At 36.9% G+C, this 13,241-nt stretch overlaps 1 long non-coding RNA gene across 1 annotated transcript; it reads right to left on the reverse strand.

The window, feature by feature from the left end:
* Positions 1-5,786: 5,786 nt before the first annotated feature.
* LOC136832133 (uncharacterized) lies at positions 5,787-9,376 on the reverse strand. The gene is made up of 3 exons (XR_010851085.1): positions 9,191-9,376; positions 8,238-8,358; positions 5,787-6,274 (listed from the first exon to the last, which is right to left on the reverse strand). It is a non-coding gene; the product is annotated as an uncharacterized lncRNA (long non-coding RNA).
* Positions 9,377-13,241: the final 3,865 nt, after the last annotated feature.

A 13,241-nucleotide genomic window follows, 5' to 3' on the forward strand; every position in this document is an offset into this window, starting at 1 on the left:
TGAAAGACACAGTAGACCGTCCCAGAGATCTTGAAAGACACAGTAGACCGTCCCGGAGATCTTGAAAGACACAGTAGACCGTCCCGGAGATCTTGAAAGACACAGTAGACCGTCCCGGAGGTCTTGAAAGACACAGTAGACCGTCCCGGAGATCTTGAAAGACACAGTAGACCGGAGATCTTGAAAGTCACAGTAGACCATCCCGGAGATCTTGAAAGACACAGTAGACCGTCCCAGAGATCTTGAAAGACACAGTAGACCATCCCGGAGATCTTGAAAGACACAGTAGACTGTCCCGGAGATCTTGAAAGACACAGTAGACCGTCCCGGAGATCTTGAAAGACACAGTAGACCATCCCGGAGATCTTGAAAGACACAGTAGACCGTTCCGGAGATCTTGAAAGACACAGTAGACCCTCCCGAAGATCTTGAAAGACACAGTAGACCATCCCGGAGATCTTGAAAGACACAGTAGACCGTCCCGGAGATCTTGAAAGACACAGTAGACCGTCCCGGAGATCTTGAAAGACACAGTAGACCGTCACAGAGACCTTGAAAAACACAGTAGACCCTCCCGGAGAGAGGATAAAACCGAGGTAGACTTCAAGACAAGCACCAATACCAAATTGACCACCAAATCCTCATTGACGCTCGGTTTGATATGAAATAAGAACTGACACTTGCTCTGGGTAACACTCCTTTCCTAACATGGTTACCAAGCCAAAATGTCATTGATCTGTTCACTGTGATGTATATATATATAATATATATATATATACACATATATATATATATATATATATATATATATATATATATATATATATATATATATATATATATATATATATATATATATATATATATATATATGAGCTCAGATTATAGGAAGACAATAATATAAACTGTCTAAAAATTACACACACACATATTACACACAAACACACATATATATATATATATGTGTGTGTGTGTGTGTGTGTGGTCAATCACGCACTAACATGCACACGTCTTTCTTTAGGGCATCATCAAAGTTACCCAAAATAAAGCCAAAACGTGTGCAGCGAACCCGACACAGTTTTGTTAATTGGCCGCCAATAATTCTCAGCCGCAGAATTCGATAAAGCGAACAAGTCTGTACTCAGGGAAGCCTAAGGCGTCCTTTTGGGCAGCTGCTAATGGTCCAGTCCGTTTGGGAGAATGTAGATTGAAAATAAAATAACAAAGGCTTTTGCAATAATGGTCGGAATTTGCAATTTGAAGAACGGCATGCATCGCTTAAACTGATATTCCCTGGAGGCGAATTACTGAATAATTTATTGGAGAATAGCGCTTAAGAATGGAAGACATATGGACGGTGGTTTTAAATGGTGCGTAATTCACTTTCATGAAAATGCTTTTATCATTACTCCACGGCGCGTGTGTGTGCTCGTTTGTGTGTAAGAGGTAGAGAGAGAGGAGCGAGAATCATTTAATGAAACCTTTAATGAATAAATGATTGGTTTTCCTTCGTTGGGATAAGGTTACCTCGTCAAGGCTCTCCTATTTTCTGTTTTGACAATATAATGGTTTACATCCTGACGTAGCGCTGATCAATCACGGCAGTTTCTCTCTCTCTCTCTCTCCTTTGATAACCACAGCCAGCCATCCGGACAAATAACTAATAAGACGTTACCTAATAAACTGCCACTTAACCAGTAAACTCTCTCTCTCTCTCTCTCTCTCTCTCTCTCTCTCTCTCTCTCTCTCTCTCTCTCTCTCTATTATCTATTTGAACATTACTTTCAGATTTGATCAAATTTGTATACAGTTAACATATCTCCATTGAATTTACTTATCAATACCTTAAGTATATTTCTGTATTTAGGTCAAAAATATATTTGGCAATGACTATATTTCCCAAAAATATATTCTTCATATGAAATGACACACACGTTTATGACTCCATGGGAAAGGAGATGGTGATAAATCTTAATAAATAAGAAACAAAAGGACTTAAGCATTGAAAATAGGTTTTATATATATATATATATATATATATATATATATATATATATATATATATATGTATATATATATATATATATTTATATATATACATTTTTTTTATTATGAACGGTTCACTCCTGTCTACTGAGAAAATTGACCAACTTTCCAATGCCGTCAAGTTAACCGAGAGAGAATTTGTTCCTCACATATTAGGGTTTTAGGCAAGAATTTGTCAAAAAAAGTTATGTAAAAATGTTCAGGGGAAAGTTAGCTCTAAAGCAAAAGCACTTGAAGAGAATTTGGTATAAGTAAATTTAGGAAATGAATAATAGTTAGATAAGTAATACTCCAAAACAAGCAATATTCTTCAAAAGAAAAAACTAGTCTTTTGGCCTTTCAAGTCGACTAGGATTTAACCATAGGATTTAATGATATCTACGAAGCGTTAATTGCAAAGTCCTTATGCTAACATCTCAGTTGACCAATTCTATCTCCGCCCTGTTTCATGTTTTCTTACTATTTTATTTAGTTTTGGGATATGTTGGTGGAGCTGGATTCAAGGTTCCCAGACCCACTCGCTCTTCGGACAATACAAACTAACGAATCGTCAAGAGGTTCACAACACCATACCTGTCACCATCCTTTCACACATATAGCCAGCATAATGTTAACCAACCGGCAGCCTTTTTAATTGATTCGACTACCCTACTCTCATTTCGTAGGGAGAACGTTCATGATCATTGTAAGCATTAGAAAAGTGTCACTTTTTCCGCGGACAAAAAAATATTTGTATTTATTTGATATCACTTTCTCGTGATCTTAAATGGTTAAATTAAGTCCGCAGTAGTATGTAAGTACATTGCTATTACGGTCTAGATAGTTGATATATATACAGGAAGATTCAGGCTGAAGAGGCCAACTGATATTTGTATGCTCGATATGTCGTGCTGCGGAGGTCGATTGACAACTCTACGTGTCGTTATACATGTTATTGATAATTAGAAAAGAACGAGACTACTGTCTCAAACCAAGTGGTGAAAAGGATACGAGCAAAGTCAGCTACACCTGCATTGACGCTACACACAAATACACTAACACGCTCTAACCTCGAGTTGCCAGACAAATTTTTTTTTATTTAAGAATGTTCAAATGTACAATATACATAGTCTCGAGTTGCAATATTACATGAAATTAATTGTAACAATGTTCCTCAGTACTAGTGACACACACACAAGCAAATGATCCCACAGCAGGATACAATTTTACCCTTAACTACAAAGAACACGATACCGGTAGCGATAGTTGTCTGTGTATTACATGGTCATCAAAATAGTGTAAACATTGACTCGACTACCCTCTGACTTCATCTTTAAGCTTCTCCACTACTCGCTAAGCTAGCGAGTAGTGGAGAAGCTAACAGAAACGAATTCAGCAGTAGCATTTCAATTATGATTATTACACAACGTATCACATATATACCTTTCTCCTTATCTGGACTTGACTTAACACTGTCATTCGGAACATAAGTTAACTTCCTTTTTTTATATACTCGCGGAGTATTCTATAGATGTTCAGAAAAACTTAATTTGAAAATATACTGGTTCGTTTCTATCTCTCAAAAGATGGAAGCTAATGAATTATTAAGCATGAAAGCGAACGACGAACCTTTCGAAAAGGTCTCTAAAAAACGAACGACGAACATTTCGAAAAGGTCTCTGTAAAAAAATGATCATCAAATATACAGCCGAAAGACTTCCTAGGGAGACTGAAGTCTCGCAATTCGAAACTTTAAAGTTTGTCTTATAAAAGTCAAGTGGTTTTCAAGGGAATCACTTTTTATCTCACTGGAAACTGAAGGAAAGGGCTGTCAGCGGAGACTATAATAATGCATCGTCATACTAAAACTTACTATGATGATATTCACTTTTTCTTAATTATGAGTTAAAAATCCCTCTCGCTCTCTCTCTCTCTCTCTCCTGTGCTTACCTCTGTGCTTACCTCTGTGCTTACCTCTGTGCTTACCTCTGTGCTTACCTCTGTACAGTTTTACAATATCATAGCTAATGCCATTAATTTCATTATTTTGTCAATTATATGCTTAGTCATTGTCAAAAAATACATTTGCGCGAGTTTTATTTTTAGCAGACTTACCATCCATAGGCTTTGGCCATCAGTTTCAAGACTATTGAAAAACTGTTACTTGCGCAGTATGTGGTATAGTCTCATTGACATTTGAAAAACCCCTTGAGATTGGTAACTAAATGCTACTAGTTATTATATGCGACTAATACTCTTATCAGTATTATTACCAAGTACCTTTATCATATCCTAAGCCCCAGCCATTACCAATACCCAGTGTCCCCTTAAATATCACACGGTGCACTTGTAAGCATCGTCACCCCTTTATCATTGCCATGAGTATCAGTACCCAGTGCCCTTAACAGTATCAATACCCAGTGCCCTTAACAGCATCAATACCCAGTGCCCTTAACAGCATCAATACCCAGTGCCCTTAACAGCATCAATACCCAGTGCCCTTAACAGCATCAATACCCAGTGCCCTTAACATCATCAATACCCAGTGCCCTTAACAGCATCAATACCCAGTGCCCTTAACAGCATCAATACCCAGTGCCCTTAACAGCATCAATACCCAGTGCCCTTAACAGCCCTTATCAGGGTCACCACCCAGCGCCCTTATCAGGGTCACCACCCAGCGCCCTTATCAGGGTCACCGTCACCTGACAGCGCCCTTATCAGGGTCACCGTCACCACCCAGCGCCCTTATCAGGGTCACCGTCACCACCCAGCGCCCTTGTCAGTGTTACCAGTCAGATAACGTTAAAAAAATGGTGGGTTTGATTGGTTGGGGAAGAAAAAATAAAAGTTACTTTTCCATGTTACAGATTTCAGAAAAATTCGCGACAAATTCGCGACATAACTGTATAATCTCTCATATTGCGTGAAAATCCTTTCAAAATTTCAGTTGATAAACTGTTCAGGACGATAGTTACTTTATCAATGTATGCGCTCGTGAAGAGTGGATATTGACTTTCGGAAAATGATTCCATTGTACATCTAATTATAAATACATATGTAAATACATACCTCTAAGACAAGATCGAAGTACCAAGGCTCTAGTGACTTCGCTGCAGTTCTCGATTTAATAAAATTCGAACCTCATTGGCCATGTATTTAGGTATCTTACCCCTTTGTTGTTCTGTTTCAAACCTCCGCTATCAGAAGTTTTTTATAAATACATTTTAAAGTTCATTTTACTATTCAATACATATGCAATATGTTAGTATTTTGAAATTGCTGGCGTTCTTTTGTTCCAGACTTAAAATACTGCCACTAAGCCAAGCAATACGGGTAGGCTCGTCCTTCAGCCACTTTAAGCTGTCGAACTACTTTGGTCAACAGCTATAACCGGAAACAATGTATTGGACTTTAGGATCCATTAACCCTCAAGTTTTATTAGAATTTGAATATTGGCGTAAACTTTCATGAACATCCTCTATAATCATAAGCCCCAGGGACAACTATCAGACCAGAATAAAACCACGTTGCGCTAACGTAGTTACAAAAGGACAAATCTTTACTAATTGCCACATATATTACCATGTTCTCCCAAAATCCTAATGGATAAGGGTTAAACATCCAGTTTGGACACCCTATTTCGTTTGTTTGTCATTGAAACTAAAGCATGAACAAATTTAGGAAAATACTTTTATTGCAATATAAGTCATAAAATATGACACCCTATTTAATGTTTCTTTGAAAATCAAGCATGAACATTAACGAAAATCTGTTTATTCTTCTCGTTTACACATATAAAAAATACCGAAGATTGGCAGGATAAGTAACTACAGATTTAGCCCTATTCAAAAAGTTTTCTTACTACGGAAATCAGATACATCTAGCAATTTCTCAGTATAAAAATCAGAAAGTTATAAATTTTGCTTATTTCAAATATAGAATGGCACATGAACGCCTAACTAATGAAATTTTATGATGCTACAATGCTCATGTTGAAAAACTTAGTTTGTAAAAAGAACGCTGCCACTAATTAACTGTTACAGCTACAGCAATTTAATACTACAATCTTCCTAAAGCTCAATATAAGAGCACATATTTCTAGACCGAAAAACTATTCCACAGCACCTGAAATCTCATTCCAAGGAATCCTTCCTGATCGCTTCCTGATCGCCTTCTAAGATGCGGGTAACTGTACCCCACAAATCTTGGCCCCATTCCAGTTTTAACGCCTCCAGTAAGAATCAATCTGAAATAAAAAGAAAATACCAGAAACCGTCCTCGCCTAGAAATGAAGAATGTCCCATGTCTCATTCACCCACACCGAGTCATCAATTTTCATTTTACTGTGAATTGCCAGAAGCTGAAACCACTGTTGGCCTCAAAACTCCCCTCGTTTGTCTATGCATTACCACATGTAGCAAAAGAAGTTTACTTAAAGTTAAACTATGAAATTTGCCAGATAAGTAAAACCATAATATTAATACCTACAATAAATTTAAGATTTTAGTAACTGAATGGCCTAATTAAAAAGACCTTTAAAGATTCAAAACGGCCAGAAATACAAATGAAATCTACATTTAAAGTTACGAGAATATCAAATTATTTTCATAACAGTACAAAGTAGTTCAAAGAGGAAACTGGAAACGAACGAATACAACGGGAAATTCCCCCAAGATACTTAATGACCATTTACAACAGTAAGGAAATAAAATGGGCAATTTAATAAACCTTGTTCATCTGGAACCACCATAGAAACTGTCACCATAGAAACTGTAACCCAATATGTCTTAGTATATTTACTAAAACGAATGAAACTTCTGATGGGATTCTTCTGTTCAATGGGCCAAGGGTTCGATTCAAAAGCCAAAAATAAAAATAGTCAACTTATAACAAAGCCAGCATACTTCTGCATTTCAGCTTCAGAAAACTATTTTAGTAACTGACTTTAAAAGGATTTTCAAGTGTTAAACTCTTCAGTACAGCAAATTAAATCGTAACGTTCACTAAACCGACTTAAATAAATCACTAATAAAAATATTTCAACTAAAACATCAATATGTTCAAGAAGAATGTAAAAAGTTCATAACTCAAACTGCATTTCTGTAAATGGTAAACCCATATAAATGAATTATGACTCCAAATAGGCAATCTCTTGCTACCAAAAATCTATCAATTGATCAAACCTCAACATGCCTAGGATAAAAAAAAATGAATAAAACCCGTCTAAAGTTAATTCACTCTAAAAAATAGCACGTTTAATGCCTATGAAATCACCCATTTTCTGTAAAAAAACAAACTAATTAAAACTACACAAGTCACCAAAAACTTAAAACTACCAAATACTTTAAATGGGAACTTCCGAATATTTTCAATGGGGACAATCTTTAACAACAAAATGTATCCGTAATGAAAGCAATAAAACCTGAAAGCAATAAAACCTAAAAGCAAAACCAACTTAATTCACGCATACCTATGGTTCATCGGATTATCCTAGTACTTGTTACAGATAACTGCGTCACTGTACTAAATGTTTACCCAATCCTTTTCGATCACTTATAATCTCTAAATGCCAGAATCTACCAATCTCTCTCAAGATTTAACTAAAAACTCATAACTTATCAATTTCACCCTACAACTTTTTAGGTAATTACCCATGGTTATCTTTGAAATAAATTTTGGCATACCTGACTACACCGTTAGCATAGGACATCACTAAAAACTCACATTCTGCATACCAAGACTATATTCGATACCAAGACTACATTCGATAACTCGACATACCATTGACACAGGAACGTCTAATGCTTTCCTATACTATTCCACAAAACAGCCTACTGTCTAAGGAACCTGTATATTGACTACCAAACTTCATACAGTTTACAGATACTCATCTTATGTGTAACAGCCTACACCCACCAATTTACCTTTGCATTACAGAACCATAGTATTTCCCCTCGACTAACATTCGAAGACTATACTGAAGCGAGTCAACATTTACCTAATGAATAATGAAAAAGCCCTAAGATTGCCATCTGAAAAGTTAACTTTAAAAGCCTGTTAGTTATCTACCTACTCCCTCATCTAAATGCATAGTAGGCTATATAAAGCCTACTATGCACAAGCGATGAGGGTACCCCCAACCCCTCCAGGGGCGGCGCCCCTGAAGGGGTGGAGGTAACAAAATATAATGGAATTGAAGTGGACACTACCTTAAACGATGTACCTCTCCTCGAGCAGTATGAAGGGTCTCGAATTATAGGCAGTACGAGTAATATCGGGCTCTCTAGGTGTAAACATATCTGTACTTCATCTTCCCAAGAGATCCACTACCTGAAATTAACCAATAATTAGTTCGTAGGTACTTCAATAGTGTCTTCATTAATCTCGCCCCTTTAACCATAAATGAATTATAAGTAAATATTATTGCCGCTTTAAGCGGGTCATTAATGCCTTGCACTCACAAAGGTTACTGTATGGAGGAATCAAAATATACCAAAAATGTTTAAAATTAAAATTAAAATACAAGGTTAGTGTACGGAGAGTGTCAAAATAAACCAAAAATGTTTAGAATCAAAATTAAAATACAAGGTTACCGTAAGGAGAGTCAAAATATACCAAAAATGTTTAAGATTAAAATTAAAATGCAAACATCTACGCATTCAAGTATTAACAAATATGCTAAGAAAAAAACCAGTTCAAATTTAACCCAACGTTATGTTACCTTTGTAACGAACATTTACTGATAAAAAAATTAGATTTTTTACTATATAAATGTAAGAAAATAAAGTCAATAAAATGATACACAAACATTGGAAAGCAAGGATCCACCAAGGAAAAAAAAAAAAACTATCTTTCGAATACTGCACTTCGCTAAAAAATTCGAATACTGCACTTCCCTAAAAAAAAAAAAAAGACTGAACTTACCTTTCGAATACTGCACTTCCCGCAGGCAAGATTTCTGCTTCAAATAAACGCTAACGAGAACAGGACACTATACGTTCTCAAAAAATTCTGGATCACCGGATTAACGGACAGAGACACCTATGAACACCTAATACACCATCATATGATTTGCAAAAATCGTAACTTAAAAAGTAAAGACGCAAGGAAAACAAAAACAAGAAACAAGTCAGCACTCAGCACATCAACAGCACCTACTTACCTGAGTTATTTGTGTTCAAACACTTCCACACACCCCACGCAAGTAAAGTAAACATGCCCATACAGCGTCCTAATTGCAGGTATGTACCATCAAGCACAAAGACGCTTTTGGGAACTAAAGTCATTCCCTCTGCCTAGCTGAAAAGGCCACCTTCTACGAGAGACTGTCCCCCAAACTGATTGCGACTGTAGCACGGTCTCGAAAGTAAAGAAGGGAAAACCCAAAACAAGGAGGTAAAGAACACGGAAACTACTAGTTGAAAGTAACTAGTTGAAAGGAACGACGCGCTCAAAATATTTGTCTGAGTAAAAGAGGGCAGAAAAATATTTTTTGTTTTCATAGCTTTACAGTCATTTTCCTCTGCCTCTTATATATTTTTGCGTTTTATGAGCATTTCATTTCCTTCTTAGAGAAAAGTATAAAAATCAGCATTTTTACTTTTGTTTAAAAATTTAGTTGTGTTGGTATTGTTCACCATCAATAACTTACGATCGAGTGCGCGTAAGCATACATATCCACATTCACACAACGCACACACACACATGTATATATTATGTATGTATGTATCTGTGCGAGAGAGAGAGAGAGAGAGAGAGAGAGAGAGAGAGAGAGAGAGAGAGAGAGAGAGAGAGAGAGAGCATTTTTACGAGTTTTTGCCAACGTTAGTGTTATCATCAAGATCTGAAGAACGCAGCCTGTACACTTGGCAATATTACTACCCCCGACAAAATTGTCATATTCTCCGGGTTAGTTTTGGCTTGCTTGTCAGAGTTTTTATTTCTTTTAAAGAAAATGTAACCAAGGTTGGACTTCGTGACTGGCAGGCAGATTCGGATCAAAATGAGGGACCAGCTAGGTGGAGTGTATCCTGGACGGGTAGGATTGTTTCATCGGTGGCCGGTACTAAAGTCACAGGAAAAAAAATCACAGAAAAAAGTCACAATTTTGGCTAGGAAAAGGTCACATTAATTTATGGCGGCAATTAAAGCAATTAAGGTAATAAAACAGAAAATATTTTGGATCTTTCGTAGATAGTGACCCCCAAGAGTTTTCGGCGGTCGTTATCTAGGACTAATATTTCTTGGGTGTCATTATCTTTATGATATTTACAGTCATTTGTTTATGTTTTTACGGTAATCCCCAACGGGCTTGTACTAAACGCTCCGCAAAGGATACTATACCGGGACTTTGGAGTCACTATCTAGGAAAGATTAATGTGACTTATTCCTGCGAATTTTTTTCTGTGGCTTTTTTACCTGCGACCTTTCTACCTGGATTCTGTCCATCTCTGGCAGAGGAAGGCAAACGAGAGGCAAAGCCCAAATGACCTTTACACGGAAAAGGTTATTGTAACTGTGAGAAAGCTTTTAGAAATGAATATTTGAGGATGAAAGGATGGTAATTATGAAGCCGAAGAATGGAAAGGCCCTAAGCATTGATAGGTTTACAATTTATTTCATCTTTTATTATAAAAACAACAATATCTATACATGCAATATACTCGTACGATATTATGTATAATCAGTCAATAGTACTAACAACTAATTCAGAGTTAAGCAAGTCATTTGGTAAATTTTGTGATTATGTGTGAAAATAAAAGAAATTTAATGACATTTAAGTACTACAATTATGTACAAAACCATCTAAACAAATGCTAACACAAGGTACACAAAACATGGCGATATATACACAAAAATCATTCGCATCTAACTGTTGTTACGCTGTTGCCAAAGAATGCAAAATTAGAACTAGTTCCAGTCAAGGAGGGCAGGAGGATCAATTGTACCGTAGAAAGGTTATGGTAATAACAGAAGCGACCATAAATTTTATAGAGGCATGACATTGTTTAGTACACTAGGAAGGGTGCTAGGATCAAGTGTCTGTCATGAAACAGTAACCTGAGAAGGTTACAATTATGAGGAAAAGCTGTATGTGGCATACAAAGGCCTTGAAAAAATACTTATAAATAACTGATAGAGAGATTATATGGTGGATGTTGCAAATGCATAGTGTGTAAGAAGAGTTGTTGGGAGCAATACGTTCGGATGACTGGTCAGAGACTCAGAATGTGTGCTTGGGTGGATGACTGGTTTGATGCAAAAGTGGATCTGAGACAAAAGTGTTCAACATTTTTGTGCACTAGTGATAAAACAAGTCATGAGTGAGTGTGAACGGTTGGTGTTTGCAGAAAATGAAATACTGATTGTGGTTAGTGAAGAGATGGTCTTCCAATAGGAGAAAGCAGACAGTAAGTGATCAGTGGCAAAGTACAAGTGTTGAGAAAGTCAGGAAGATGGAGCAATGACTGATAATACAGGTAGTGGATGAATGGAAGTGTTTGATTTGTTTAGATACTTTAGGTTAGACTAACAGAAATAAGTTAAGTATACCTTAGTTTTACCAGACCACTGAGCTGATTAACAGCTCTCCTAGGGCTGGCCCGAAGGATTAGACTTATTTTACGTGGCTAAGAACCAATTGGTAACTTAGCAACGGGGCCTACAGCTTATTGTGGAATCCAAACCACATTGTAGCGAGAAATGAATTTCTATCACCAGAAATAAATTCCTCTAACTAGGATGACGATTGAGAGATGAGGTGACTCACAGGAAACTTTATGCAAGACAATACAAAAATGGGCTGTTCTTCCAACTCTTTTGTATGTAGTAAAGTTTGGATGTTGAATGCAAATAGAACAAATAAAAAATGGGCCTAAGTTTCTTCGGCGCAATAGTTTTCTGTACATGGTATAACAAAGCCACGGAAAATAGAGCTATCTTTCGGTGGTCTCGGTATAATGCTGTCTGAGCCGCGGTCATGAAATTTAACCACGGCCCGGTGGTGGCCTATCCTATATCGTTGCCAGAAGCACGAGTATGGCTAGTCTTAACCTTAAATAAAATAAAAACTACTGAGGCTAGAAGGCTGTAATTTGGTATGTTTGATGATTGGAGGGTGGATGATCAACATACCAATTTGCAGCCCTGTAGCCTCATTAGTTTTAAAGATCTGAGGGCGGACAGACTAAAGTGCGAACGGACAAACAAAGCCGGCGCAACAGTTTTCTTTTACAGAAAACCAAAAACGGCTGAAGCTGTTGAGACGAACTGTTTGCATATGTGTCATTATGAAGAACTAAAAGAGTGAAAAATGTGGGAATACATAAAACAGGTGGTAACAGATTAGGTGAAATGATGTTTATTTTGAAATAGCTTGTTCATGTAGGAAGAATGGGAAAGGTTGGTAAAATGAGTTATAAATAGGATGTAAGCTAACACTAGAAATAGTTGGTTAGCTGAGGAGGGGTTTGGCACGCTGTTGATGAGCCTTCTTTTTAGCTGTATAAAATGGTGAAGGTACTACTTTGGTCTATTATCTACGCATCACCTCCCAGGTGCTAGTACTAAATATGGCGGAAGCTCCTTGGGACGCCGTGTTTGGTACTAACCCAGCGGGGATCAAAGTATTATATACAACCATTTCTATATTGTCTGGTCGACAAATTATTATATTAATAAACGATATCTTCGTTCGAACGTCTACTTTACATTTACCATACGGTGGTTTAAAATTTGTACGGTGTAGATATTTTTTTCCATGTAGATAATAAGCCGAAGTAGCACCACGGTGAATGTTGTGATGTCATGCAAGCAGGTTCGCCCATGATTCGGCATTATGAGAAAGAATGCTTTTGCCATGGATAGTGATAATAACAAACCAGAGAAGGAAATAAACAAAAAAATCTTCGTAAAGAAGAAATTTCCTTGCTTATCAGTTGCCATGAAAATTTAAGTAACAGGCATTTGTTATTTGAACAGCATAGGCTGTTATTCTATTTAAGGTAAGAACATTACTGTCAGGTATTATTTTACTACTACTACTAATAATAATATTAACGGCAAAGTATCTTCTTGAGTACATCGTCAATACATAGCGAGCTATGCCGTCTCCTTTAACAAGGGAATCCTTAACTAACAATCACTCGACGCTTTTAAGCTGTTATCGCCTCAGGCCGCACTTGCTTCTTGTTTCTTTGTGAGAGTGTGTGCTG

This window comes from Macrobrachium rosenbergii, chromosome 49 (genome assembly GCF_040412425.1).
Source record: "Macrobrachium rosenbergii isolate ZJJX-2024 chromosome 49, ASM4041242v1, whole genome shotgun sequence".
Lineage (NCBI taxonomy): Eukaryota > Metazoa > Arthropoda > Malacostraca > Decapoda > Palaemonidae > Macrobrachium > Macrobrachium rosenbergii.